The sequence below is a fragment of the Anser brachyrhynchus genome, assembly GCF_964034855.1.
Source record: "Anser brachyrhynchus genome assembly, chromosome: 2".
Taxonomy (NCBI): Eukaryota; Metazoa; Chordata; class Aves; order Anseriformes; family Anatidae; genus Anser; species Anser brachyrhynchus.
Genome location: NC_137695.1, coordinates 72,062,245 through 72,089,360, shown reverse-complemented (window position 1 = coordinate 72,089,360; position 27,116 = coordinate 72,062,245). Strand labels below are relative to the sequence as shown.

The 27,116-nt window shown below is 40.3% G+C and overlaps 1 protein-coding gene and 1 long non-coding RNA gene across 2 annotated transcripts in view; one reads left to right on the top strand and one right to left on the bottom strand.

Annotated features, from left to right (window-relative positions):
- ANKH (ANKH inorganic pyrophosphate transport regulator) overlaps positions 1–27,116 on the top strand; it is a 116,635-nt gene that overhangs the window by 10,381 nt on the left and 79,138 nt on the right. The gene's annotated exons all lie outside the window — the stretch shown is intronic.
- The window catches only part of LOC308190449, a 58,965-nt gene that overhangs the window by 10,243 nt on the left and 21,606 nt on the right, over positions 1–27,116 (bottom strand). The window contains exon 2 of the long non-coding RNA XR_013947206.1: positions 1–27,116. This exon is cut by the window's left edge and continues 10,243 nt beyond it. This is a non-coding gene — a long non-coding RNA (uncharacterized lncRNA).

Below are 27,116 nucleotides of genomic sequence, written 5' to 3'. Positions count from 1 at the left end.
TGCGGAGTGTTGGAATTCCCTCAGTGTGGAAGTAAGAGAGATCTTACCTCTCCTTTTGCAGTGGAGGCTTGCTGAGTGTTTCAAAGACCTTAAAGGCATAGCTGCCATGAGAAGATGCTCAGCAAACACAAAGCAATTTTCAGATCCTGTGATGACATAAAACACATGCATTGCTTTCCAGCCTCGCGCCCTGAAAGACAATAATCTTTCAGTTCAGTCCTGTGGGTCATTTGCCTTGCCTGGTTGTCTCTTAAATATTGAAGCAGTTTAGTTACATGGGTGTCAGCATGGCTTTGTGGCCAGATTGAAACCTGCAGTACAGGTCTTTACAGGTAGCTATAAACCTCTGTGTGACTCGGGCAGGCAGGGGCATCATAAAGAAGCCCTGTGCCTGTAGATTTCCCAGTTAATTTGCTGGTAATAGAAGAATGGCAAGGCTCAGAGCCCTGATTCCAGTCTCAACCTCTGGAAAGGATGTGTGGGCAAGCACTTCTCTCCTGGTTTTCCTCCCCTTCAAACTCATGGCTCCCCTGAGGGCTCACAGCACAATTGCCTCAGTCAGTCAGCACGTTTGGCCCTCGCCTTGTTATTAGCTTTTGTAGCTTACTCCATCAATCCGGCCCACTTCCTCACCCACTCTGTCATTTTGAAAGTGGCTTGGAACACTAGGATTATTTGCAATCCACTGACCATAACCCAAGAGACTGCTTAAGGAGGGGAGTTAAAACCTGCTACCAATGATAGCTGGCGGAGCCAAACATACCGTGAGATGTGCTTGAGAGGATAGTTGGTTTTCCCCATTTACTAGCACTAGGGCACAGTCTGTGGGCTGCCTCACAGGTGGTGGGGAATAAATCTTCCGATCTGAGTGTTTGGATCATCCTCCCCATCAAATTTTAATTTTTGCCGCCTCTTGCTTATACTTTTTTGAAGTCCATTAAGATAACCCCCGTCCTGTAACAGTCACAGAGACATCTCTGGCCATTTTTCTCTGCACTTCAGTAGCAGAAGACAACTGGTAACACCGTGCCCCAAATTCAATAAGACAGCACTATCAATTTCCCCTGTGTTTATGTTGAGTCATGACAATTTCACAGTCTTAAGCATTTGCTTTAGATGAGAAAGGCAGTCCAAGCCACAAAACATTTTTCAGATCCTTAAGACAGTGAAGATAGTCATACACAGCAAGCTTTCTGTTTGCCACAGGTTAATAAATTTCTCAATTGCTTCTCTAACACAAAAGATAAATACATATATAAATGTATATAGTGTCTTATTTGTAAGCATGAAAACGCATTTATAGAAAAATTACTCACTAAGTAGTGCTAAGTACTGTCCTGATTACTTACTGGCTTACATGCAAGGCAAGGTGGTTACAGAAAGGGCGAGAGCTGTGCATGGAGCTATTTAGGTAATTTCACGTGTGCGTGGCACGCCCCTTACAGTCTGAGACACCTCTGGTTACATTGCTATTGTGGTGGTTGCATGTGCAAATGCAGCTTTATTTTTGAATAAATGGTTTTCTACATGGATCTCACCTTTTCAAAATGTGACCTTGAGAGCACTCCTGATCACTGCACCAGTGTTCTTTATATACTTGTGAGCAGTCATTTTGCTTCAGAGCTTTTTATTTCAAAGCATGAAAGCATGACGACCTTTCAGCATTCACCGTCTTGTTCTTATATGAGCTTTCTGAGATGCAGTCAACGGTCTACTGGTTAGGACATGCTCCAGCTTTGTAATCATCTTTGGAGGAGCTTTCTTCAGCAATGCCTTCTGGATTTGGTATAAGTAATGTTTTTTTTTTGTTTTGTTTTGTTTTGTTTTCTGCTGATACCGTGCAGAGGCCAATGTTTCTGTCCTTAATAAATTTATGAGAAAACACTGCAGGTAGCCTGCTTGACACTTTCTTATTTTAGGGTTGACCTATTGGTGAGCTTTGAATCACTGTTCGGAAAAGGCCTGTAGAGTTGTGGGCTAGCTTTTCCAGATCATGGCTTGCCTTTTTTGTCACCTGCAAGATCCTACCACATTGTGGGCAGTTGTTTCACTAAAGAGAAAATAGCTAGCAAAGGCACAATCATTGCCTGAGGACTTAGTCAGGAAACCTCATGTTAAGCTGCATATTTGTGACTTGAGCTCCGAGGATTCAGTCAGGCTTGCAGTAGCGTGCAGATGTAGAGCCTGTTGTATTTGGTGTATACCCACTGATTTAAAAGGGGAAACAGGATGAGGGAGTGGTAAGAAAGAACAGTTTAGATTAAGGGGGAAGCTGCAGGAAAGGAAAAAGCCTGGCAACTTTTGGTTCAGAGGTATCACAGCATCCCAGAAGTCCCAGTGTCCAGCAAATACCTGTCTTAAGTTGAGAAAGCTTTTCACCCCCCCAAAAAAACACTGAGATGCTTACATACCAAGTGGCTGCAGGGCCATACTTTCATAGCTTGTATCTTGCTAAATAACAAGCTAGACATTTTTTCCTCCCTCATCCTGCTAGAAGTTAAAAGTAGACAAAGGAGTCTTGCCAGTATAAATTTAGCTTAACAAGAAGGCCATCAGGTTCTCTATGACCAGTACCAAGAAGAATGTTAAGCAATACAAGTCCAACTGGCGATAAAGGATAATCTGCACTGAACTGTAGAAATACATGGAGGAAAAATCATGACGCACTAATATCCTTGACCTTTTTTCAAGTGCTGATATTAATAGTAGCTGCACCTCAAAAGAAACCAATACACATGAATACGGTGATATCGAGAAGAGTTTGCCTTATCTCTTGAGAACTCTGGGTATGGAGCACTGAGGCAAGAAATAAGCAAATTGCCCATGTATTTCTACAGCCAGAAGAATAAAGGGTGTGACTTTTTTTAACTCTTAACAGGCTTATAGTATTGCGGACCCTAAACACTGTTTCACTTTGCTGTTGACACAGCATAGGGGGGAGTGATGCCTAAATAGCTTGGAATGATTACAAACAAAGGATTAGTAGCCATGTTGCAAGAGGTTATTATTGCAACTTGTGGGAGTTGGTTTCAAAGTCAGCTCCTAGCCTGAGCATCTCTCATTTGCTCTTCATGAGGAGTAGTGCCTCTGTTTCATGACATACAGCATCAAATACCTCTGCACTTCTTGCTGTTTTGACTAGACAAGATTCTATAATGCCTAAGTCTTCTGTGTCTGTCCCTTTGTTTTGCAATTCCTTTGTGAAAGAAAGCAAGCATCCCACTGAGAAAGAGAAATAGAATATAAAAACAGGGAGCCCTGCACATTGTTCAGTCCTTTTTTCCCTTCTACTGAATCCTTGCATGGTAGGGCACAGATGTAGCACTAACAGTCTGGCATCTGCAGCCTGCCAAGTTGAACCCAAAAGGATCAAGCATCCTCAGTCTCATCCTTTACCGCCCATTTTTGGCTTTTTATTTGCTTATAGATGTTTATTTAAAGGTGGTGGTTTGTGTTGCATAGCTTGGCTTCGGCTGCAGGCTGAGCACGCCGGCGCGGGGCCGGGCGGTGACGGCACTGGACAGCTCCTGAGAACTTCAGCGCAGCCGCTGCTCTGCCGCCGCGCCTCCCCTGTAGCATCACCAACTCGCTGCCCTGTTCTGCAGGGCAGTCTGTAATTGTAAGGTATCTGCTGACCTGCTCTCCTCTCCTAAATGTAATTTTCCTTTTCTCTGCCTTTTCCAGGGGTTTCCTGCAGAGTCTGTGCTTGCAGGCACACTGTCCACCGTGGTGACAACAGCAAGGTTCCCATTGCTCACCCCCTTGTAAATGAGAGGCCCAGCTCTGCAAGAGAAATGCTTAGCTTGCCATCTTTTTTATGTTTGCGTGCTTTGATTTTAGGGCTAAGCTAAGCTATGCCCTGGTATTTATCTCATACGAGACAGCCAGGCTTCAAGTTAGGAATGTGTGCTTTGCAAAGCTACAAGACTTTATCTAGCAAATGATCCATGCTTGCCTCTTCTTGTTCCCCAAAACATGCAGTTGCAGTACCAGGAAACTTGCTGTCCAGCTACCTTTATTCCTCTTTCCACATCACACCGTGCCAGAGCCAGCTCTGGGTCAGTCTGGTTCAGATAGGTTTCCTCTCTCCTAGTCGGCATGTTGCAGTGCTGGCAAGATGTGGTATGACTGCTCTGCCACTGCCAGTGACCTGTGGCTCCCTCTTGGTCTCTCTTGGTTGCTTGGTTTGAATCCCTGCTCAGCACAATGCTGTGTAGGGGAAGCAGTGAAATTTTTCTCCTTGCATGCTGGTGTCTGATGGCACGTGGTAAATGCCTACTATCCTGACTGTTTTTTTAAGATGTTGCAAACGAAGGTCAGGGTGATTATTCTCTCGCTAAGTCTTAAAGCCAATTTCTGGATCACAGACGAGAATAACATTGCGTGCATTCCTCACATGCCAGCTCATCCTGCCATATAGGTCTCATTGCTGAAGCTGACCACTGATGTTTTCTTACCTGCAAGGTCAGAGATAAAGATGTTGAAGTACTGAAGGAATCTAATCTCACCAAAGCCTCTTCTGGATCACAGAGTAGTTCTGCTCTTTGGCGTATTCTTTTAGAAGCAATCCTTTCTGAAAACCTGGGAGAAGCATGTCAAAGTCAATCATTTGTACATGTGTATGAAAGCACTGTGTGCAGCACTGTAGATGTCATGAAGTAGGTGGTCAGTACAGGTTTCAGGCAGAAATGTATCATTGTGAATGTGTGCATCACAATTTCATCTTGAGGGACTTTGGAGATGTTTATAACCACTCTTAACATTATAAATATTTTTAAAATGCTATATATAATTTGGCTTCAGACATTTTCAGGTCATAAGTAAACGAGTAAGCTTGTTCCAAATCAGGGATGAATTACATGAATAGCATGGTGTGAGTCAGACCCATTACCTGTTCTAAATTAAACCTCTTCTGACAACAGGTTTAATCCTGACATTGATCTTAAGACTCTGTGAAAATCTCCCCACCTTACAGAAACTGATGATAGCCTTTCTACAGAGGTTTACAATGAAGAAAAAGTAAAGCAGAAGAGGGGAGGAGAGTAACGAAGCACCAGGCTGACAAGTGTACTGGCAACAATCAGAACATTCAACTAGGACAATGTACTCCAAATAAAAAAGTTGGTGAAATAACAGCTTCAGAAGCAGATAGATTTTGGCTTGCGTAGGGCTCTCAAGAGTTCAGATTGCAGATTTCTGTGTTTACCAAAGCAGGTTCATCTCCTCATGAATACGAATAGGTGTTTACCTAGGCACTGCAAGCTGCTTGAAATATTAACACAAAGGGCTACTGTTCTCTGGGGAAAAAAAGAGAAGAATATGAAATACATGAGGATGACATAAAGGAGAGAAAATTGGAGGTCTTGGAGGATTTATCTGATGGCCTGCCTCCCAGTAGAGATAAGAAAATATTAATACATGCCTCAACTGAGATTTCACCTGTGATACTTTGCACGGTTCTGGCTAGGCATACTTAAGGCAGGTCAATTCAAGCTTGTGCAAAACACTAGGCAAAAAAAACCCTCCAACTATTGGTTTCTCTGTTTCTTATTATCTGGGAAGGAGAAACTGGAAGAGCTTGATTTCTGTATCCTAGCAAAGAAGAACAGAGCATGAATAAGGTTGCTCTCTGTAAGTAGGTAAGGTAAGGTGTTTGCCCACCCACAAACAAGAGCAAACTGGGTAGTGACATTTGGGTGTAAACAGTGAATACTTTTAAGCTGGAAATGAAGAAGGCTCCAGGTTACCAGAAGAATGAGGATCTGGAAAGATCAGGGACAGGCAAACTGAACTGCATGGTTCAGCTGAACTATTGAGTTCATGAAAGCCATTCTGCTGCATGCATGCCTGGAGCACAGCAGAGAACTGAAGCCTATGCTCTTGTAAGTTGCATGATAGCAAGAGAGAAAGCAGAACCTGGCACAGACAACTATTATTTTTTATATATAATAAATATATACAATATGTAATCCATGTGTATATAGGTATAAAGGAATGGGAGTCCATGGGTGGAGCTTCAAGAAAGCAGATGCTCTGGCTTGAGCTTATGCTATACCAGTGATTATGTAAGAGAACGTGCCAGTGCAGTTTAAGCCCTAATTTGAACACTTTTCTTTTCTCATAGCACATCTTTTAAATCTCTCTGAATATGCAGCAGTTCTAAAATACTGTTTTCAGTGCCTCTTCCTTTTTTAAAAAAAAAAATCCCTGCTTACTTGAGACCTCCACAAAACCACGAGCTGTTCTCTTGGAGGAGCAGCAGTTAATTAGGATGCATGATTCCCGGAAATGCAAGATGTCCCCTCACCCAGAGCTGTGGAGGCAGGGCTGCTGCTTCAGCTGTGCTGACATTACTGCTGGTGCCGGCGCGGGTGAACAAATGAAGCTCTGTTCATTTTATGCTCCAGCAGAATGAGCATGGGGGTGGGGGGTGACAGAAGAGGGATGAGCTCGAGGACGGAGGCTGCTCAGTCAAATGAGGAAAAATATAATGAGAGAAGACAATGTAGATTCAAGTTCATAACGAACTATTTTCAAAGGTAACACGTTAAACAAAATTTACAAGGGTTTAGCAATGCCCTTTTATCACTGCTCACAGGGTAGCTTATCTGTTCATTTCTTCTGTTTTGCATGCTAATGATAAACCAAAGCCAAGCTTCAGTGTTTGCTTTGTCATTGCCATCGAGCCTGATTTAGGACAATCTCAAAACATGAAATACTTTCCTATTTTCTCTTTGCTTATGTGTTCCCCCAGCATTCCAAATTGCAGGCTAGCTTTCTGATTTGAAAATCCTTTTAAACATCACTGCTATAGCATATTCTTAGTAAAGTACAGAAGTGCCAAAAGAACATTGGAGGGGAAAGCATCCAGGCTATATGGAGAGACAAATGCTTAAATCCCTTAGGCCACTTTGAAAATCACAGTCTGTGTATTTCTATCCATTTGAATTATGCTGCTTTGGTCCTTCTGAAAGCAAAGCAACCACTATCACAGTAATAATATATTAAAAGAAAATCTATCTATTACAAGTTCCGTAACATGCAGTACTTTCAGAAACGTAGTATTTTAGAAGCAAAAGCATTAAATATGTTGGCTTCTGCATAAATGCAGTGACCAAGAAGTCATATTTGTGCTGCTCCAGTTAATTAAAAACGTGATTTTAAAATTTTATGATGTGAATAGGACAATGCATCCTGTAAGAAGAGCAAATGATGAAGCATTAGAGGCTTACTTCTGTGTCTCAGAGATTTAGCATTCTCATCTGGCTAAATCATGGTTGAGGGAAAGGGAATTGTATTGTGCTAGGGCATTTCTGTATTCTTTTTAGTTACATCATGTATGTGCAAGTGTCAGAGTGCTGACTGAGCACAGTCTAATTACTCTGCTTACCTCAGATGGAAGCAAACAGCCAGAGCATCAGGTGCATGGTGCCTGCTTCGACCTGCTGGGTGCTCTGCCCCTGCTCCTTGTTCAACACTGCCAAGGAGAAGTGGGCAGGGAGAGGGCAAGGCAATAGCTTTGTCTGGGTCTGCCTGCTGCCATACGAGTACAGAGGTGAATCCTCCTGCCACTCTTATTCTCAAGGACTGTTTTGCAATCCCATGCTTTTATGATTGTGAAGGGACATTTGTATTGCAGGACTGGCTGTAGGCCCTGGCCTGTGTGCAAGGGGACTGGATGTGTACAACGAAGAGAGGAGTCCTGTCCCCAGAATACATTGGGATTAATTAGCATTGGCACTTCAGAGGTTTTTGCAAAGTAGTAGCCTTTGTCTCCAGCCATCCCCAGCTGTGGATGCCTCATAAGAAAGTAGGAATTCCCACAGTGCACTCTGTTGGGCAGATTCTCTCCCACGGGGGAAATACCTGGATCCAGCTGCATTCAGCTTGTGTCCTCCCTCACGAGACATGAAGACTTTTGGCTTTTATATTTTTGTTCATCAGAGCAGAGTTTATTCTTCCACAAATAAAGTGCCAAATCTGTTTACTGTATGCTTACATTCTAGACTCAGGAAGGTTGAAATCTTTCTGAAGTGTAGCTGTGCACCCTTTTCCTCTCTAATGATCACTCTTCAGTGCTAGACTGCATGCATGGGAAAATGGGTGCAGTTTTGGCATTTCCCTGAATACGTCCCCTCCTTGAAGAGTCACTATGCTCCTGAAAGCCATAGGTAGATAGCAAAGTACTTAGGATGTGAAAAAAATATTTTTTCAAGTCTAAAAAGACTGTGATCTTTTTCATTCACTGTTGGTAGTGAATTAGAAATTTTCTGTATCATTGTTAACTAGGCAGAGCAAAGACTGTCTACAAATAGAAATTGCTGCAGCCTGTGCAAAGAGATTTCAGTCATTGCTCAAAGTCATTATTGAAACTATGAAATCATCAGAAATAATTCTCACTAGAAACATGAATGTCATGCAAATGGGCTTCCAAACTGTAAAAAGAGAAGCAGAAGTCTGGGAAAAAGGAAGAAGGGGAATATCACATGACACAAAAGCGTCTTGAGTTCTTTTAGGCTCACTGGAAATTTTTGACTGTCTGTAATGTCTGATACCCATAGAAAAAATACCTGAATATCTGTGACAAATAAATGCAATCCTAATCCAAAACAGCCTGTAGAGTTTCCATACGCTCGGTGGGAACTTTCTGCACGTTAGCACTGAAGCCATGCAAAAACATGACCTTGAAAGTGAACAGGAGGAGGAGATTTTAGAAGGGATAACTTATCTTGTTAATGACGCTGAAGAATAAGACACTCAGGAGAAACCCAATAGCATCAGTGTAAAGGTCCCATTACCACTGTCAAGGATGAAAAGGAAGACCTTTAAGAAAAAGAGGCAATAAATTTGCTTTCCAACTCCTTTATCACCCATTACATAGAAAGCCTGAGGGAATGAGATCTTACAATTGGAAAGACTCTTAATGGCCCAAAACTCAGCCCAGATCTTGGAACAAAAGCTATAGTCATCACATTTCTTTGCTTTCAGGACAAAGAACTTATTCTGTAAAAAGCAAAATAAAACTCAAGAGTCTGGGATATGCCAATAAGCAAATCTCTCTTTACTCAGACAAAAAAAAAAAAAAAAAGAAGAAGAAAAAAAAAGAAAAAAAAAAAAGAAGAAAAGATCAGGCGAGAGGAGCAAATGTAAGGCTTCAAACAGCAGTCTGTTAACCAGTCAGAAGAATGTGGATTTAGGATGAAGGTCCACCATTTTTCACCTGCAGAGAGTAACACCATCTGTTCCCTTACATTTTCTCTCGTACAATCAAAGCCACTGGCTCTAACAGTTCTGCACTGTCTTTCAGGAGCTTGTGCTGTAGTGAGGGGGTTGTATTTCTTCATATAATATGGTTCAGCTTCATTTATTTCCAGTTGTGTAGAGCTGAAATCACTACCAAGTATTTACTGCATATTAATGGTGTTTCAGAAGAGAAGGAGAGGAAAGAATAAAGAAGATGGTAGTTGAAATGCTGCCTTGAAAATACCTCTGTCTTGTACTAACTCTGTCACCAGGATTTTTTTGCCATAGACCAAGAACTCGGTAATGAAAAGGAAGGTAGCCAGCACTCACCACTGGCAGAAAAAGAGACAGCAGCAATGTGTGAAAAGGCATTTTTACTAATGAACTGTTAGCAGATCATCCTAAAGAGGTTGCAGGATGTCAATTATAGAAAACAGTTGCAAAATCTCACAGATTTTAATGAAAGTGACAAATAAGGCAAAGGATGTTCTTTGTTTTTACTGGTCTAATAGCCTGGTCTTTCTTTGTAACTGAAATTTACTTCTGGGGAGAAATCATTGTTATAGTAATATTCAGAGCTCTCAGAAAACGATGGCTCTGCCGTCATTGGGTCTCCATGGCATGTTGTCTGCAGTGCCTCCTTCAGAAGAAGTTATTTTTGCCCACTGGTGGAGCTGGGTGGAGGCAGCTGGGAAGAACAGGCTCAGACCTGCTGAACAAAAAAAAGGCTACTTTTCAGTATGCCGAAGTGTGAGATGCTGGCTAGGAATGAAGCTCAGATAAAGCCAATCCTTTGTAATGCTAGTTTCAGGAAAATAAAACTTAAGCCAGTGAGTCAGGTGAGTTTCTATTTGAAATTCTATTTTGAGAACAAGTCTACATGAGTAGTTCTCCTTTCCACAATTTTCTGTACAAACAAATGTTACAAATAAAAATTATTTACAGAAGAGCAAGAAAATATACTACAGACTATACCCATTCTTAACAATGTTAAACAAAAGAGGACAAATGAGGGCCATGAGATAGGCTGCACTGAAACTATAGAAAGCATTTTGCTCCTCCTTTTTCTTGAGGATGAGTAAAGAAACTCAGTTTCAGTATTTTATTGCCGCAGTTATATTTATAAAACTAATCACAGGAACAGAAAACAGGATTAGTCCAGCCAAATTTACTAACAAGTCATGAACAAACCTCAGACAGCTCAAAAGTCAGAAAGGCTATATGAGAGCTGTAGAGAGCAAACAGGATCAGTTGCAGTACTATGTTTCAGAAAAAAAGATTAAAGAAAAAGTTGCTGCTGATGAGAAGATATAACCCTGAACAAACACAGTCCTACTAAAAAAAAAAAATTCAATAACTCCACTCTACAATTCTAGTGATCTTCTTGATTCATCCACATCTAGGGAGTGTGTATTTCAGCTTCTTCTTTTACTATAGAATTACAGTATCTGTTAAGTAGTGAACATGCAGATTTATAGATACTAAAGGAAAGCTTAACATAAAAACTATTAAGTGCTCTTGTGCAGAGGAAAGGCTTATTTCATTATGATATCTTGGCCAGCTCACTGTGTCTGTATGCAGAGAATTTAGACTTTGAAGACAGTGCAGTTTCTGTGTTTAAATAAGTGTTGCTGCAGTTCAGTGACAGTACTCTGGATGTTAATGCCATGTTTCATTCTAGGTCATATAGACTGTAGTATCTTAGTATCTGAGAACCTGGCATCTTCTGATTAAAAAGAACTGTAAAAAGTACAAGTTGTTTTCTTCTTTTATTTTTTCTTTCTTTTTTTTTTTCTTCTTTATATTGTTTGACATTGGAACTATAATCACTTATTTACGGTTACAGCCATAGTCAGAAAGATAAAACGATTGTTTCCTACATTAATCTGAAGAGGCACCTTCTCAACTGAGTTCATTGCTTCTACAGCTTGTGCTGTGCCTTCTGGCAAACATCAGTCTCCAATTCCTGTGCAGATGCTCTTGATCACATGTATCTGAGTCATGCTTCTTCTGGAAACATGTAATGAATTCTCTAAGTATCAGGCTGACCTGATATTCCACTGAACTGCCACCTATTCACTGCTTCCCATAGTTGGGTAGCACTGATCGCTACAAGGTGGAGTGCTGCTGCAGTCTCAGGGTAGGTGTCAGTACTCCAGTAATTTTTAGCCCTGTGGTCAGTGTCGTTTAAGATGAAATGTGAATAGAATGCATGTCTCAGAGAACCTCACAGTCCTAAGGAAATTCCGTCTTTTCCACAAGAAGCACCTCCTCCCTGCCAATTCTGAGGACTTCTTATTCAAACCGTTTTCTCTCCTTTCCTTCCTCAGCTGGGGACCACTGGGGGATGTTCACTTTGCTGACACTCTTGCTCTCACCTAGGGCCCAAACCTGTTTTTGGCAACTTGACCGTAAGTGTGCTGCAAACCAAGTCAAAACATAGCACATCTGTGAACTGGGGTGCAAGGACAAACGGAGGAGGACTTGGGGACAGCACAGTCCCCTCCAGGTACTTCCTGTTAGAATAAGCTCGTTAGTGTTAACACTAATTCTTGCTTAATGAGTTGAGTTGGCTGAGGACTTAAAAGTCAGAAACAGGAGTACTTTCAGCAGATAGAATGATAATTATAATTTGTTTCTGAAAGCTTGCAATGATTAAGAACTCAGTTTTCAGGTTTCTCTTCCTTGTTAGTAATTTACTGTCACCGCTTCATCTGCTCTGTCTAGTACCTGAAACTGTACTGTGTGATGCAAGTGCTTTGCCACTCTGCTCAATTTCTTCCTCCCCATTCCAAAAGTATTTGAAAATAAATGACACTTATGATGTAAATAGTGCACTTGAGCTGCAGGCTGTTACACAGAAGCAAATTTAGCCTATCATTGTATACGTGAAATAAAATGATATCTGTGTATTGATTTTTCCTGCTTTGAACTCTGGGCCATTTTGTGTGTCTGGCTGCTGCTAGCAGAATGAGGTTGTATCTGAAAACAGAAGTGATCTTTAAAAGGCAGAATATAAATAAGATATTGTAAACATGCACTGGAAGATAAGAGCATAATTTCTTTTTTTTTCTCTCATAAGTTTCTCTTCATGATTTTTCACAGCCAGTTTCCTGCTTTTCACTGACATAGTGAGAACTGCCCTTTGCCAAAATTCAAGTCAAGCCTTTAAACCAGAGTGAATTAAGAAAATGTGCCACCTTGAAAGCAGATACCCTTCTGTGGCTACTATGGTCAAAGAACAGGCACTTTGTCCTGGTCGACCTGTAGTGGGCAGAGGCAGGGGTGTACTGCCTCTGCACCCCAGATCTGTGGGCCTGATGGTGCTCCAGTGATCCTCAGAAGATGCATTTGTGTTGCTGTTGAGGGGCTCATCCAGGCTAAAGAGAAAGCTTACCAAGTAATATGTGAGGTAAAATGCCTCCCTTCACCCTTCACTCACCACGCCAAAAAGAAAGGCTGGTGTTCACATTGCATCTGACTGTGGCAGACAAATGTGGTTTAGCACCATTGCTGTTTCTGTTCTTTCCCCATTATGAACATGGGTACTGACTGCTGTGGACTGGAGAAGGAACTTCTCACTTGTGGCTGTGTGGGGCAAATGCAATGTGTGAGCTCTGTTTTGGAGGTTATGAACTCCATGTAAACACCGTTATTATACAGTAAGCTCCATTTTGTTTGCAAGCCTCGTCCCTCCTTCTGCTATCTTAACTCCACCCACAGTCCAGATTTGGATGGAGTTCCAAGCAGTGATGTCGCAAGGGTGCCTGTGGAAGGTCACTAAACCTCAGTGACCCTTGGTTATCAGAGAGAGCTTATCTTGCCAGCCATTTAAAAAAAGAGATTCAGGAGGCAAAGCTTTATCAGTGAAGGTCCCTGAATACTCCAAAAGCCCCAAATTCCCTAGCAAACAATGATCAAAAGGAAAGTTTCCAGAGCTGGAAAATGCAAACGGCAATTTTTATTTTGTCTAATTCTATTTATTTCTTGTGCAACTGTAAAAGAAACTTTTGCAAAATCTCTGTGCTATATCACAAGCATTATCTGCTCCTGCACTTTCAAACCACCAACTAGCAAATGCAAAGAAAATGGAAAGTCAAGTGCTTAAACAAATGTGAATGGTTGTGCACATGTGCATCTGTAAAGGCAAGCATGCAGGGTTGGACGGGGCGAGGAGTAGCTCCAACTGTACGGGGCGAGGAATAGCTCCAACTGTACACTTGGACCAAGAAGTTCTACTTTGTTATATGCGAACAGAGTGAATTTGCGTGAGAGAAGCGTGTCTTGAGGTTACCAGAACAGTGAGAAAGGTTCAGCTGTGGAGGTACCCTAGGCCAAGGGAAAATAAGAATATACAGGTCCCTATCCAAACAGTTTTCTGTGAAGCGTAAGACTCTGGAAATGCTCTCTATCATCATCTAGAAAAAAAAAAAAAAAAAACATTAAAGTTGACTGGGCACTCAGGAGCTGTGGGGTGACAAGTAGATCCAAATGTGATAGCCTGTTTTTTCATTTGTTTTTTCTTCTGCATGCTGTTATCAGTGATTGCTGATACTTCAGATTTTAGCTTAGTATTTGTTAATGTGTAAACCTACATGTTCAAATAACAAACCATCCTCAACATTTAACAAACCAGTGATTAGCATAGCATGACATATATGGTGTTAACATCACTTAAAGATGATCTCCTCTCCTCCCTCTTGTGAAATTTGGTTTTAGGAGACAGAGATGTTATCCGCACTATTTCTTCCAACTCACCTTACCTTAATTCCCATTCCATTGTCTTTGACTCTTTGGACAAGCTACAACAGAATTAGAGTCTGCCAGGCAAGGTTCTGCAATTTCCCTTTTTATCTTAGGGCTCTGAAAACTCGGTCATTCAGTATAAACTTAAAAGTTTCAGCTCCAAGAATATGGAAGCATTCTTTTTCATGAAACACTTTAATTCCTGCCTCAAAGCAACCAGTAGATTTGATACCTTTGATCATCTCCATACAAATGAGGAAAACCACTTGCAATAGCAGAAGTATAGCAGTATTCAGATAGAACCTCCTAATATTGCCCACCAAGTCTAACCTGATAAATGATATGTCATTTCTCCCCTTAACTTGCAGATACCAAGTCCATCCTTTCCCATGTCTCTTTCTGGAGTGATTTTTCCTGCCCTTCTCTTGGACAGTTTCCTGTGGCCTCACCTATTTCTTGACCCAGTCCTTCCCTTCAGAAGCACTCCTGTAAAAGCAGGAGAGAGCTCTCTCTTACATGCTACCACTTTATTTTCTATTTCATAGCAGCTAAATTTGTAGACCTTGCCGTCATGCTACATCCCCATATAAAGCTCTGAGGCTTCTCGGACTGGAAAAGTGATAAAGAAAAATACAATCCTTGCCTCTCTTCAGTTCTGCAATGAGCCAGACAGTATTATTCTTTCTAGAGGACACCGAATTCTCACTATTGGTATTTTAGGAGAAGTATGTGTAGAAATGGTTAAGTGACTGCTGCACTTAGAAGTGTGCACTGGAATAAAAGTGGCTTCCTAGTCTTACCAATTATATTGTACTTCTACACTGATTTGAATGGTGGATTAGGCAAAAATGATAAGTTGCATTACAGAGCAAGGAAAAGGCAAAGATCTTTTGCTTGTATGATTGCCAAACTGATTCTGCGTGACAGCAAAGTGACATAGACATACAGACTTCATTATGTCTAAGCATGGATATTTTGAAGCTAACTTTTTCACTTCCATAGCAGTTAAGAAGGGTGTGTGAATTGCTTCACTCTTGCTCCAATAGTATTAACATTTTTTTGTGTGGAGGAAAATAGGAAAACAAGATTAATAATTTCACAATAAGAATGAGCATTCTATGCATATGTGGTCCTGCACATTTTGATGCATATGAGCAGATGCCTCTAGTGCTCCACTGACTTCAAAGCAGCTTTGTGCATGCCTCAAGAGATTATTTCATGGTCAGGCATGAAGACACTCAGTGCCAATCAAATGTGGTTGAATGTGTCTCAGAGGTAAATAGAAAAAGTCACTAAGCGTGGTTTATGGATTCAGTCTCAAGTGTAAGTCTTCTTGTGTCACAGCGTGGGATGCCAAAATGCATGTTTTGTCCGACATGATCTGTAGTGAGTTTTACTAAAGTGATCTTTTGTTTTTCTATTAAGCCTATCCCAAATACTTCCTACTCCTGTGTGCTGCCATTCACCTTCCTTCAGCACCTTCAGCTACATCTCTCCGATTTCCCTGTGTAAAACATTGTTTTCCAGCTCCTGGCCTGACAGTGCTCCGACCTGCTCATCTGCAAGAGCTGACCTATCTAATGTCTTTAGCTCATGAATCACCTCTTGAATTCACTACAGACATTCATTTCATTTCAGTGAAATTAATTTCATCATCTACAGTGACTGCTCCCTGGCAAAGACTTAGGGCCTTTGCTTTCCTCTTACCTTTTTGCTTTCCTCTTACCTTTTATCTTTCCTTTAGTCTGTGTTACAGTTCATCACTCTTTATTACATACATTTTCCTTTGTTAGGTGTCTTCCCCGGTTTTGTTTATTCATCTTCTGTTTTAACCATCTGTTATCTTGGCCTCTTCTTTTTATGTTTTCCTGTGTAATTGTACCTCTTTTCACAGGCTTTTTATTGGTACTGTTTGATGATTGCATCTGACCTCTCAGCCTGCTATGCAAGAAACCCAGCATCTGCTCATTCAAAGCTACATTGATTCTGTATTTATTACCTCCTGCAAATCACAAATTCTTTACTTGAAACAATTCTTATTGAAGGAGAAAAGACAGGGTGGGACAATCTGTAGGAAAATCACATCCAAATTAACATATTATTTCGCAGCATGTCCCATATGACATTCAAATCTTTTTTAGTATATACAAAAACTGCCCAGGATATATCACTCTGCTACCTTGCCTTCTTTCCAACTTACTTCCCTTGTAACCCTGCTTGCTTTTCTCCTTTCCCTAGCTACGGTATTTGTGTTGACATTGTAATGTAAGTGCCTGGTAACAGAATACCTTATTTACATGTACAGCAGTACATTGCTCTTGCCCTTGCACTGCTTTGGAAGTAAGGTCTCTTGCTCCATATGCTGAACCTCTGCAATTATTTATACAATTGCTAAAGAGATTCAGAAACCTCTTGGAAAGTTCAGTCCACTGTTCATTCGAATTTCATTAAGTTAATATTAGTCCCAAATTTCTTTTATTCAGTGAATGCCATTCACCTAACTAGTCGGGGCAAAACTCATTGGGATAATCAGCAATTACAAGCCGATCACAATTACTAATTCACTGAAACATTCCTGGAACATTCAGTTTCCATTCCTGGATTGTTACATTGGCATTTAAATTATTAAAGCTGCATAATAACAAGTCATAAATTCCCTCTGGAGGACATGAAACATTCTTGCATGTCTGTTAATGAAAATACTTCAAAAAGATAAAGTAAACATCTTAATGCAATATTGTGGGAGTATGCAACCATGTTAATAGGTTAACTGCTTGTCCACTCAATTTAGAAAAAGATAAGTAGATTTAGAGAAAAGGGTGCTTGCTAGGATGCCTTTCAGAGTATTTGTCACTTCTTCATTCAGAAACATAAGTATTTTCATAAGTATCTTAAGCCAAATGCAGTCCTCTTGGAGTTACTATTTTTAAGGAGTGCATTAGGATTGATTTAGTGCAAATTCTTCATAGCATAATTCTGCAATGTGTTTTTCTAGTCTTGCTCTTTTACCTCCGTACACATGGCTTAGTTTGGACCAAAACTGATTACGCCGTACACATGGAGATGTTTCTCTCAGACCACTTCCTTCCCTCCTCCGCATACACTGGGTTTGTTGTGCTTGGCCTTCTCTTGCACTGGCCTGAGAGGTACTAAGGGCTTGCGTCCCTCAGCCATTTCACGCTGGTGTTGCCAGCAGCAGCAGCTTGCTGTGGACTGTTCCCTGACAGAACGGAAAAGCCGTGCGTGCCTTTATTTTTCCACCTCAACCTAGGCTTACTGTGATCACTTTTTCAGGTGTAAGCAACTGCAGAAGCTGCTGCAGAAGAAAACAAACAATTTCTCTTAGAGGTATAGAACCTGGTCTAGTACCAGTTTACGGCAAATAAATGTTTCCGTTGATTAAATGGAGTTTGGGTTGTCAGAGGAGGAGTGCCAGCAGGAGCAACATGGCTGAGGCCCTGTGAGCCAGCTGCCTGCCGCTCCGTGATGCAGCCAGTGAGACCACTGTGTTGGTGGGCGCCTTCCAGCATCTTCTCAGTGACCATTGGTGTTCTTAATCTGCGTTTTAAAGAGAAAAGCAATGGTTGTTCATACACTATATTGCAATTTGCCAAAAAAAGTGTTCAACAAGACATGCAACAATTATTTCACTGTGAAATTTCTCAGTTTAACTGAGGGGTGATAATGCAGGGCTTGGGAAGGTAATCAATACCCAGCCCAGCATCAGCTGAGGGATTTAGGCTGCCTGAGGCTGCTGAGAATCAGTAGCAGCTGGGTGCCTAATTGTCTGGAGAGGTTTTAGAAAGAAAAAAAAAAAACCACTCCTAATTGCACGAGGAAAAACCACCAACTGGAATGTCAGCTCGAGTGTATATTAAAAAAGGAGATCAATTAGTGTGATTTGTTTGATGTCAGTTGTTAATTCCTATATGCATATCGTAGAAATTATTTGGTTGGTCATCTCAGAAGTGGGTCTTAGAAACCAGCTGAAGGTTTACAGATGTAAGAGCATGACGATGTTGTTTTTACAAAAAAATTTAACCCTGCAAATGCTGAATGGCCTGGGCTTGTCATACTTTTTGTTGCTGTTTTTAAGCAAAGTTGTCTTTTAAATACCTAAACTGCATAGAAGACAGATTACTTCCCATAAACTTAGGTGTGTACTTTGTGCATATGACTCTTCTCTAAACACACACAAAATCATTATATTTGTGTAAGAGGTCTGGCTTTAATGATACTGGTAAGTATCAGTTTCCTTTTATTCTGTTAGAAAAAAAAGATTTTTAGGATTCAGATCTAAATCTGATGAACTTCAGTTTCATTAAGCTTGTATTTTGCAGTGGTTTGCACAACCTTTTTAGTTTTGTAAATTACACTCTGAAAATCACAATTTTTTGTGTATAAAAATGGGGTATCCTAATCCACACAGTGAAGGTCAGCATAGGGTGTTCTTTATTTCTGTAGTATTTTATTCTTTATTCCTTAAGATCTCCATGTCCTGTTTCTCTCTGTTAAACACCTCATCCTTTGGCACGATGCTGTCACTTGCTGACCTTCCTTTTTAACACAGTCTTTGCTTCATCCCACTGCTGACTGAGTATATGTGTTCCTTCAAACAGGCACGTCTCTGTGTGCTGCACCTGTATTAACTGTGGGCCTGTATTTGGGGCTTTGTTTCTCTCAGCAGTGAAAGAGCTACAGAGTCCTTTACCTTTTAAAATATTATTTAAGTTAAATTCAAGAGCATCAGGTGTCACTTTCTGATGGAGAATAGTCCTTAGATGCAGAGCTCTTCTTTTCACTTGGTGCCTGGTTCGGTTTATATGAATATGCCATTGTCATACACGGTGTTTAGATCAGGAACCCAGGGGCACATCGCATTAGCTTGTGTCAGCCACAGATGGGGTCTCACTCCATGCCTTTCTTACAACATTATGCTTAAAGCTGTTGCGATGTGTGCAGGTGGGATCTAAGAAACTTGGCTGAGAGGTACCGACCATAAGCACGATGACCTGACGAGATGTTCTCCATAACAAGCTTGGCGGAGGCTGTGAGGGCCGGCGCCGTGGAGGTGAGGAGGGAGAGGCAGTGGCAGTGGCGGCAGGCCACAGGCCTGCATCCTACCTCAGGGGACACGGGCGGTCACACGGTCACTGACAGCCACCTCACTGACAGCCACTGGTGCTCGTGTGTCATGGGCACAGGTTTCTGCCCACAGCAGCACCAGGGTGGCTGCTGCTGCAACAGCTCTTCCTCTAGGACAGCTGGTATCATGGCTGTCGTCATTTATTGCCTCTCCTTTGTCATATCCCCAGTGAAAAAATGATTCTTATCTCCGCTATTGTCAGAGGATGTTCCTGTTAAGCTAGGTATAATGTAATAAATTCCAGCAGTAGCTATTCCTAGACTGAGCAACCTTTATGTATAAACTCTACAGTTCGAGCAGCTTGGCTTGCATTGAAGGTGCTGTTGTTTTTTTCCATTGTAATTTGTATTTCAGCAGCTGATGCAGGCAAATCAATTTTTTCTTCTGATTTTCTCTTCTCTTCTCTTCTCTTCTCTTCTCTTCTCTTCTCTTCTCTTCTCTTCTCTTCTCTTCTCTTCTCTTCTCTTCTCTTCTCTTCTCTTCTCTTCTCTCTTTTCTCTTTTCGCTGTGTCACTGCACTGCTCTCTGTTTTTCAGACATTGTGCCAAACTCATAATTAATCTGGTGTCAGAGGAGAGCAGTAAGAATTACCAACTAGGGGGAAAAATGCAAGGTGCTCTTTCTCAATACTAGCAGCAAAGGAAGGAAGATCTCTTTTTCTCCCACTTCAGTCTTTCAGGTCTCCGAGTCAATTTATTTGTGCAGTTTTCCCCCCATCTACATTAGAAAAGGTGTAGCAACAACACAGCCTTACCTGAGAGCTGCCTTCTTCCTACAGCCTTTCACACACACTTCAAGGAATGACTTCTGAGGGACGATCCCTCTTTAATGTTATGGCCTTCTTTGATGCAACTCAGTCCCTGTGATGACAACACAAATACAACAGAATAGCCACCATAATAAATGTAGCTCCATCTCTATTGTTAGTGTTGTGTACATCAATTTTTGGTCCTCAGAAGGAAAGCAAAGGATGAAGACAATCTGGGAAGACTCTCATCAGTTCATGCCTTTTTCTGTCTAGCCCTTAGGATTCTTTGAAGTGTCTCCATCCATGGGGCTGGCCCTAGCCAAAGGCTAAATATGATGTAGGGAAGTACTGCATTCATTCAGAAAGCATACTTTCCTCCTTACTCTGCTGGTAACTCCCTTCTATGTTCTCCTAAGTATTACTATTTTTTTTTCTTTTAACCTCTCTCCTTTCCTGGGTTGCTACTACCAAGCACCAAAAGGAAATGGAAGTCAGAAGCACAGTTTCTTCAGAAATTTCAATACCAAGAGGAAACACTAAGAAGAATATGACTTGAAAAAATAAAGAACAGCCTGTAGCCCAAGGATGAAACATCTACTTTTTCAGCTTCAGAAGCAAACTCTAAAATGACAAACCAACTCATCAACAGTTTTCATACATTTAGATTCAAGTTGTATCTTTTGAAGCCTATCTGTTCCTATCATGTAATGCTGAGGTCATTTTGTATGGCTTTAATTAGATAGTTAACAGTCAGTCACTGGTAGGAAACAGCAATGAAGGGAGAAAAATCTCTTACTTTGAATAAAATACAGTAATGTTAGGGCTCAGGAATGACCCATGGAATTAAAGACAAGAACACTGTATGAACTTCAGTAGTAATAATATTAACTTCATAGATACTTCTATGTAATAAGCCAGTCCTGGTCGTCATAGTGAAAATCTCTTAATGGTAGTCTGCACAGATGAGCTTACAGAACAGGCAGGAAGGAGGCGGGCACTGTGAATTGCTTCTCAAGAAGTCATTTATATGAATAAGTTCATGAATGTACTTCTGAGCCCACTACTGTAACTTAGTCAGACTTTTTAGTTGTGATACAAAGAAGACTTACCGGCAACTTAAAAAAAATATTTAAGAAAAAAAATATTACAATGGAGCTCTGCCCTACAAAAACAGGTCTGGTGGTATCTCATCAATCTTGGTCATTTCTCTGGAGGCACTAAAAGTGAAATGTGACATGGCTGTCAGTCAAAAAAGTGCAACCTATTAAAAGCACGCTATTTAACTAAATTTGAGTTCAAGCAAGAAGCGACTTGTTTTTTTGAAGAATCACGCAAAGGTGGCTCTCATGCCAGATCAGTCACCAGTTCAGAAAGGAATCTGTCCTTTCTTTAAAACTAAACTAAAAACTTCAGCTCTTCTAACTAAAAAAAATAAAATAAATAAATAAAACTAAGACTAACTAAAAATTACTTCTATTCCTTTCAGTAGCAGAATCTGGGTATCCATCCCCCTGTTATCTAAACTATTCTCTGTAAGCAATTTTCCTACTCTGTTTTTTCCATCCTACTTTCTTTATTTGCACTTTGTGACTTGGCAGGAGAAAAAGACATTTTAGTAGCAGTCCCCTCTGACTTCCCATTTTCATAGCATTATCTGTCTTCTGGATTTAAAAGGACTAATGAGAACTTCAAAAGAAAGAAGGCAGCATGTGCAACAGCTCTTTGTAGAAAATCAAGTTGGCTTTGCAACACAGGAGACGTGTATACTTCGGTAGTCTTTATCTAGTGACTGTTAACTTCTTATCATCAGTGATCCTTGTGAAATGATTCTCTGGCATTACTTATTTGTTAAATTAATTTTGTTATTTCACTTTCTCTGAAAGTCTAAAATCTGTGAGAAGGATGTGACATTAGTCGTTCCTCTTCTTAGGACAGTCACAGAATCTTTTAGAATAGAAGCCAAATTTCTTTCAGCAACAATAGTAATTAAGTTCAGAATTTTCCCCACAGTTCAGTGTGTCACAAATTTGTATGCTGGTAGTTAATTTCTTTCTTCCTCACTCCCATCTCTGCTATCAATTTTTGTTACTTAGCAAGGTGCTCCAATTTTTATTTAGGGCCAGCCCTATTAAGGTGACAGCGTGTGCAAGATGCAGTTTTTATGCTGCTCAAAGACAGGTTTTACTACAGTTACAGTTTTAAAGGTGAGAATTCCCAAAAGAAATTCCAACTCTATTCTCATACAGCTTTGCTGTGCTTTTTCACAAAGAATATACACCGTATGCCCTCATTCTTTTTCTGGATAAACATGAATCGGCAAAGCCACATATTCTTCCAATGCAATGGAAAGTTGTTGACAATATTTTTCTTTTTTATCAAAAAAAGGCCCAAACCCAAGTTTTGGCAGGCACAGTGAGAGAGTTTTTTCAATTACTGTTTTGGGGCATCCTGCCATCTTTCTCAGCATACGCTGCCTTCCTGTTTATAACCTTTAGTCCTCCAGAGTCCCCTCCAGAGGAAAACAAGGCTATAACTAATTTCAAGCCAGCTGATGGAGAAAGGTGGGAGATGAAAAGTAGTTTCATGGTAAATGCACACGTCCTGTTTAGAAAATAAAGAAATAATGCCCCTCAGCAGTGCCTTTTCAGCTTGTTGAGCTTCCAGAAAGCGTTGGGGACTATTGCGAGTTGGCATTGCTACTGAGGTATCATAGCAACTCCAGCAAATCACAGCGGCGCCCTCCAACAATGAATCATTCATTTAGAAACCATATCTCCTCTTTCCTTTATTTGTGGAAGATTTATTCCTTTCAGGAGGAAAATTTATATCCACCAGGCAGACATCTGATACACAATACCTAATAGAGTGCACACAATGGCTTTGAAGGGATTGCTCGGGGCATTGCCTTTTACCAAGGCAGTAGTTTTAAAGAAATCTGGAAATTACAGCAGTGGTAGCCACTTGGATGGCTGCCACTTCCCAAATCTGCATCCCTTCAACCTCTGTATTTTGCCTGTTTCACTGAAGGGAATTAATGTCAAGTAATTATATCCTTTGGTTTGTCTTCTTGTGGTAAGGTAAATCACCTAGTGAACCAGTGGCAGAAAGTAATGATATTACTGAGTTCTTTATTAGTGAGCTGACTCTAACATGCACCTAAGCTATAACCAGGAAAAAAAAAAAAAAAAGAGAAATCCCAGCTGAGCACATTGCTCATCACAAGCAATGTGATGCACATTGCACATCATGTGATGCACATTGATGTGAAAGTACATCAAAAGAGTCAGCTTAAAACACCCTTAGTTAGATTTCCTAAGGACTGCTAGATACCTTTGAAACCAATTAAGTGGCTGGAACCAAGATAAGAAGGCATCTGAAGCAGAAGGAAAGTGCCTTTCCAGACCTGATGTCCAGGTGATGTAATAGCATCAGAGTACACAATTTCTTTTTCATTTGATGTGCAGATGGAAAGAGAGGTCTTGGCTTAGGACAAATAAGCCAATTTACTTAAATACAAATACAGAAGTCATAGGTCTTTGCACAGTAGGGTGGTATAAAGTTATTCTAGTAGTAGAGTTTAGCCTTTCAGGGAAGGAATACAGTGAAGTAATTTGATTAAAAATACAGGGATATGTCATACATGTGCTTTGTTGACAAAAAAATCAACAATGTAAAAATTGTTTGGGCATTCACAGAAATCAAATTTAGTTATATTTGGTAGTTCCTAAAATGCTAATTCTTGACTTTCTGATTTTACCAACAACTCAGTTTTGCAAAGTTGACAGCGCTCCAGTTTCAAAGAATGAAAAAACTCACTTCAGAGGGTTAAAAAGCCTTTAATTTTTTAAGTTAATTGACAGATACTTTTATATGAGATGTAGATCTTTTTTCTTAGTGCTTCAGTGCTTATAGAGCGTTAGGCCTGTTTTTGTTTTTTTTTTTCTTTACCTCAGGTATGGCTTGTTTTAAGATAATGCTGCTAGAAAAATGTTACTAGATTAGAAAGAGAAAGTGAAAGAAAACTTGGCAAAACCATTTCCTCCATGCATGGCTGAGCTTATCAATAAAAAAAGAAACTCATTTCCCCTTTCTCTGTCTCCAGCTTTGCTCTTACCAGAGCTGCACAGTAGAACAATGTTGAGTAAATTATAATGGTAGTTTCATTGGCAAGTACCTTGTCTTTTTCACTGGGCACAGAATGCCCTGTAATTCAATTATGGGTCAAGAGCTCTTTGCATGGAAGGACTTCGTATTTGCTTCATCGCAGTGTGTTGCTTTTCAAACATAGGAACTATTTGTGCCTTATTTTAACCGTGCAGTACTGGAGAATTAAAATGAACTCAATTGTTCATTGTTGTCTTAAGAAACTGCCAGGTTATCTGTTACAATTCACTGTAGAATAGGATCGTAGATAAGTGACAGATAAGCGTTTTTGAAAAAAGCGGGTGGAATTACCTTTGAAAGCTATGGTGTCCCAGTTTTTGGTTTTGTTTTTGTTTTTATCTAGGCACTTTTCATTCCTATTTCAAGGTGGGTGAAATAATAAATGCTGAAAAAGTCATGATAGGTGTTGAACCTACAAACACCTTAAAACAGTTGAAAAGGACTTACTATGCAGGTAAAACTATTGACATACATCTCTGGTTATAGTATCACCAGCTTCACAAATCCAAGTTTCAGTCAGTGCAAGTCATCCTATAGTTTATTTTCTACCTTTTCCATCATCAGAACAGTATATTCTGTTATCCTGATGTCTTTATTAAATATAATTATGTGTTGTGGTGCTAAGCAGTATTTGGAACACACTGTTAAATGTAGAGGAGGCATTCCCTATCCTTACAGGTATCGTCCCGGAGGAACAAGTAGGTTAGAAGACACTGCAGTATTTAAAAAAAAGGCTGTGGTCTGGCCTCCAGTTCCTTATAGTTAAATGGTGTGTGTGCATTATTTTCTTTTTATCATCCTTAAAAGTCTTACTGGCTTTCTAGAGAATTGCTCATATCCTTACCAGTCTTTGACAAATAATGGAGAGAGGATTGAGAGGTTAACCTCTAACAGAAAGGTCTGTAAAGGTATGAGTGTTTACCAGGGAGCAAGGCAAACCATCCCGTTTTCAATTTCAGATCTATTTGAAGTTCAGCAGTGGCTCAGATTGTTCAGTTTTGGCCTTAGTTAAACAGAACTTTGGAGCAGTGGTTTAAGCCCCACTCTTTGGTTTGACTCCCAAATAAATACTTTGAAACTTTTGTTGTTGTTGTTGTTGAATCCATAACGTAATTATTTGTGACTTTTTACTTACATATGGATTTTTTAAAATTAATGTCATACTTTTGTCTCTTTCACACTTGGCTATTAGTATGTTACAATGACAGAATAGATGAAATGTAATACTGAACTTCTCTAACCAAAGGCAGAAGCAATTTCTTTTTGTAGAACCCATGTGACTATGCAGATCTGTATATCGTCTTCCCTTAGAAGTGAATACTCTCTTCTCTGTGTCAGATACCTTTTAAAGCTATTTAGGCTTTACTTCTCTGGGGAATAGAATAGTAAATTTTCATTCATCCTTCGCCAAATTTGCTCTATCAAAGTTTCATGTCTGGCATTTGAAGTCATGCCTGTCCTCGTGCCCATGAAAAACTGAAGACACTTTCACAGGCTAAATGAAATTGTAGTCTCAATGACCTTTTCCTTGTTACAGGAGATTGTTTTTTTGGACTATGGCCTCTGGCGTTCAAGTGAAGTATCAGATTTTTCCACTCGTGTGCTGTGAATACTTAGTCATCAGGAAGTACACTGCCAGACAAATCATAGTTCTGCCTTTCCTGTTGTCACTTTTTGGTATGATTCTTTGAACTATTCATGTACCGATGAGTTTTTCAGCAATGCATGAAGTGAAATAAAGTTCATGATTCCCCAGTGAGCTACTCACCAATCATATTTCTTGAAAGGATTGACACCAGAAGATGATAACACTTGGTCTTTATTTACATCCAAAAGATGTCCAAGATTGCTCTTCCTTCATCCACTCATTTTCAGGATTTTTACCCTCATTTTAGTGGTCATTCACTCTTTTAGACATAAGAATACCACTCACTAAAGGACAAAGTGATTAAATTTAGGTTCAATGACTAGCCTGTGGTAGGAAGCAGTGAAAACTGTAAGAGACCTTTCTATGTAGGTCTATTTGGCAAAAAAAAAAAAAAAAGGAGAAAGGAAAGAACACAGGAGTTGCTATCTTCAGGAATTTAATCCTTCTGTCCGGGAGTATATTAAATTTAGAAAACATATTAATGTACCGCAAAACCCACAGGACAGATTTCAATTGACTCCACCTAGATTTTGGTGGCAAAACATCCTGGCCACATAAACCAGTGGAGCATTTTGTGTGGAAAGGTTGGCTTCAGCAGTTATTACTCACAAGTCAAAACAGAGTGATTTATTTCATTTTCCATTTCAGTTCTCCTCCATCTTATAACCGCATGAGGAAACCTTCCTTCTTTTCAGTTTATCCAGATGAAAATACCTATAGAAAGTAGAAAGCAGTGAAGAATTGTCCTTGAAATTTCATAATACTGTATTCTTCATGCAGAACTTTATTCAAAGGGATTTCTGGAGTCTCAGAGGACACTTGGGATTCACCTCTGAAGCCTGTGCAGCTGGTCCAGAAAACAAACACAGCCACTCTTAAAATCAGTCCTTTCGCTAAGTTTGTCCCAGCATATACGTTTTCTTAAAGTAATACTTTAGAGCAGCTAGAAATACTGGGGAGGACTGTGCGTTCAGGTGGTCAGGCTCCGTAGCCCTCAAAGATCAAAAAGTATAATGTAAACAAAAGAAAGCCAAGCAAAACCAAATCATGAAAAACAGAAAAAGGAGGGAAGGTTTTAGGAAAAATATTTATTTCCAGTGGACAGAGGTACCAAACTAACCAGGGCCTTTTTAGTTCCTTGCCTAGGACCATAACACAGTGCATTTCACAAGAGACCGCAGCCCAGTGGTACTTGCCTGATTTCCACCTGCATGCTTTCTGATCCGACCCCAAGCCATTTCTTTGTAAGGAAAACACACTGACAAGGAAGACTGTAAATTACAATATGCTGTCTCAAGCTTTTCTCACTCACCTCTCTGTACTTGTGCTCTGTTTTCTTTTTGATGTCTGTCATTTGTATCTAAACCTCTTGATGATGGCCCTTCCACAATGGATGCCAGACAGCTTGCTGGCCATTATGT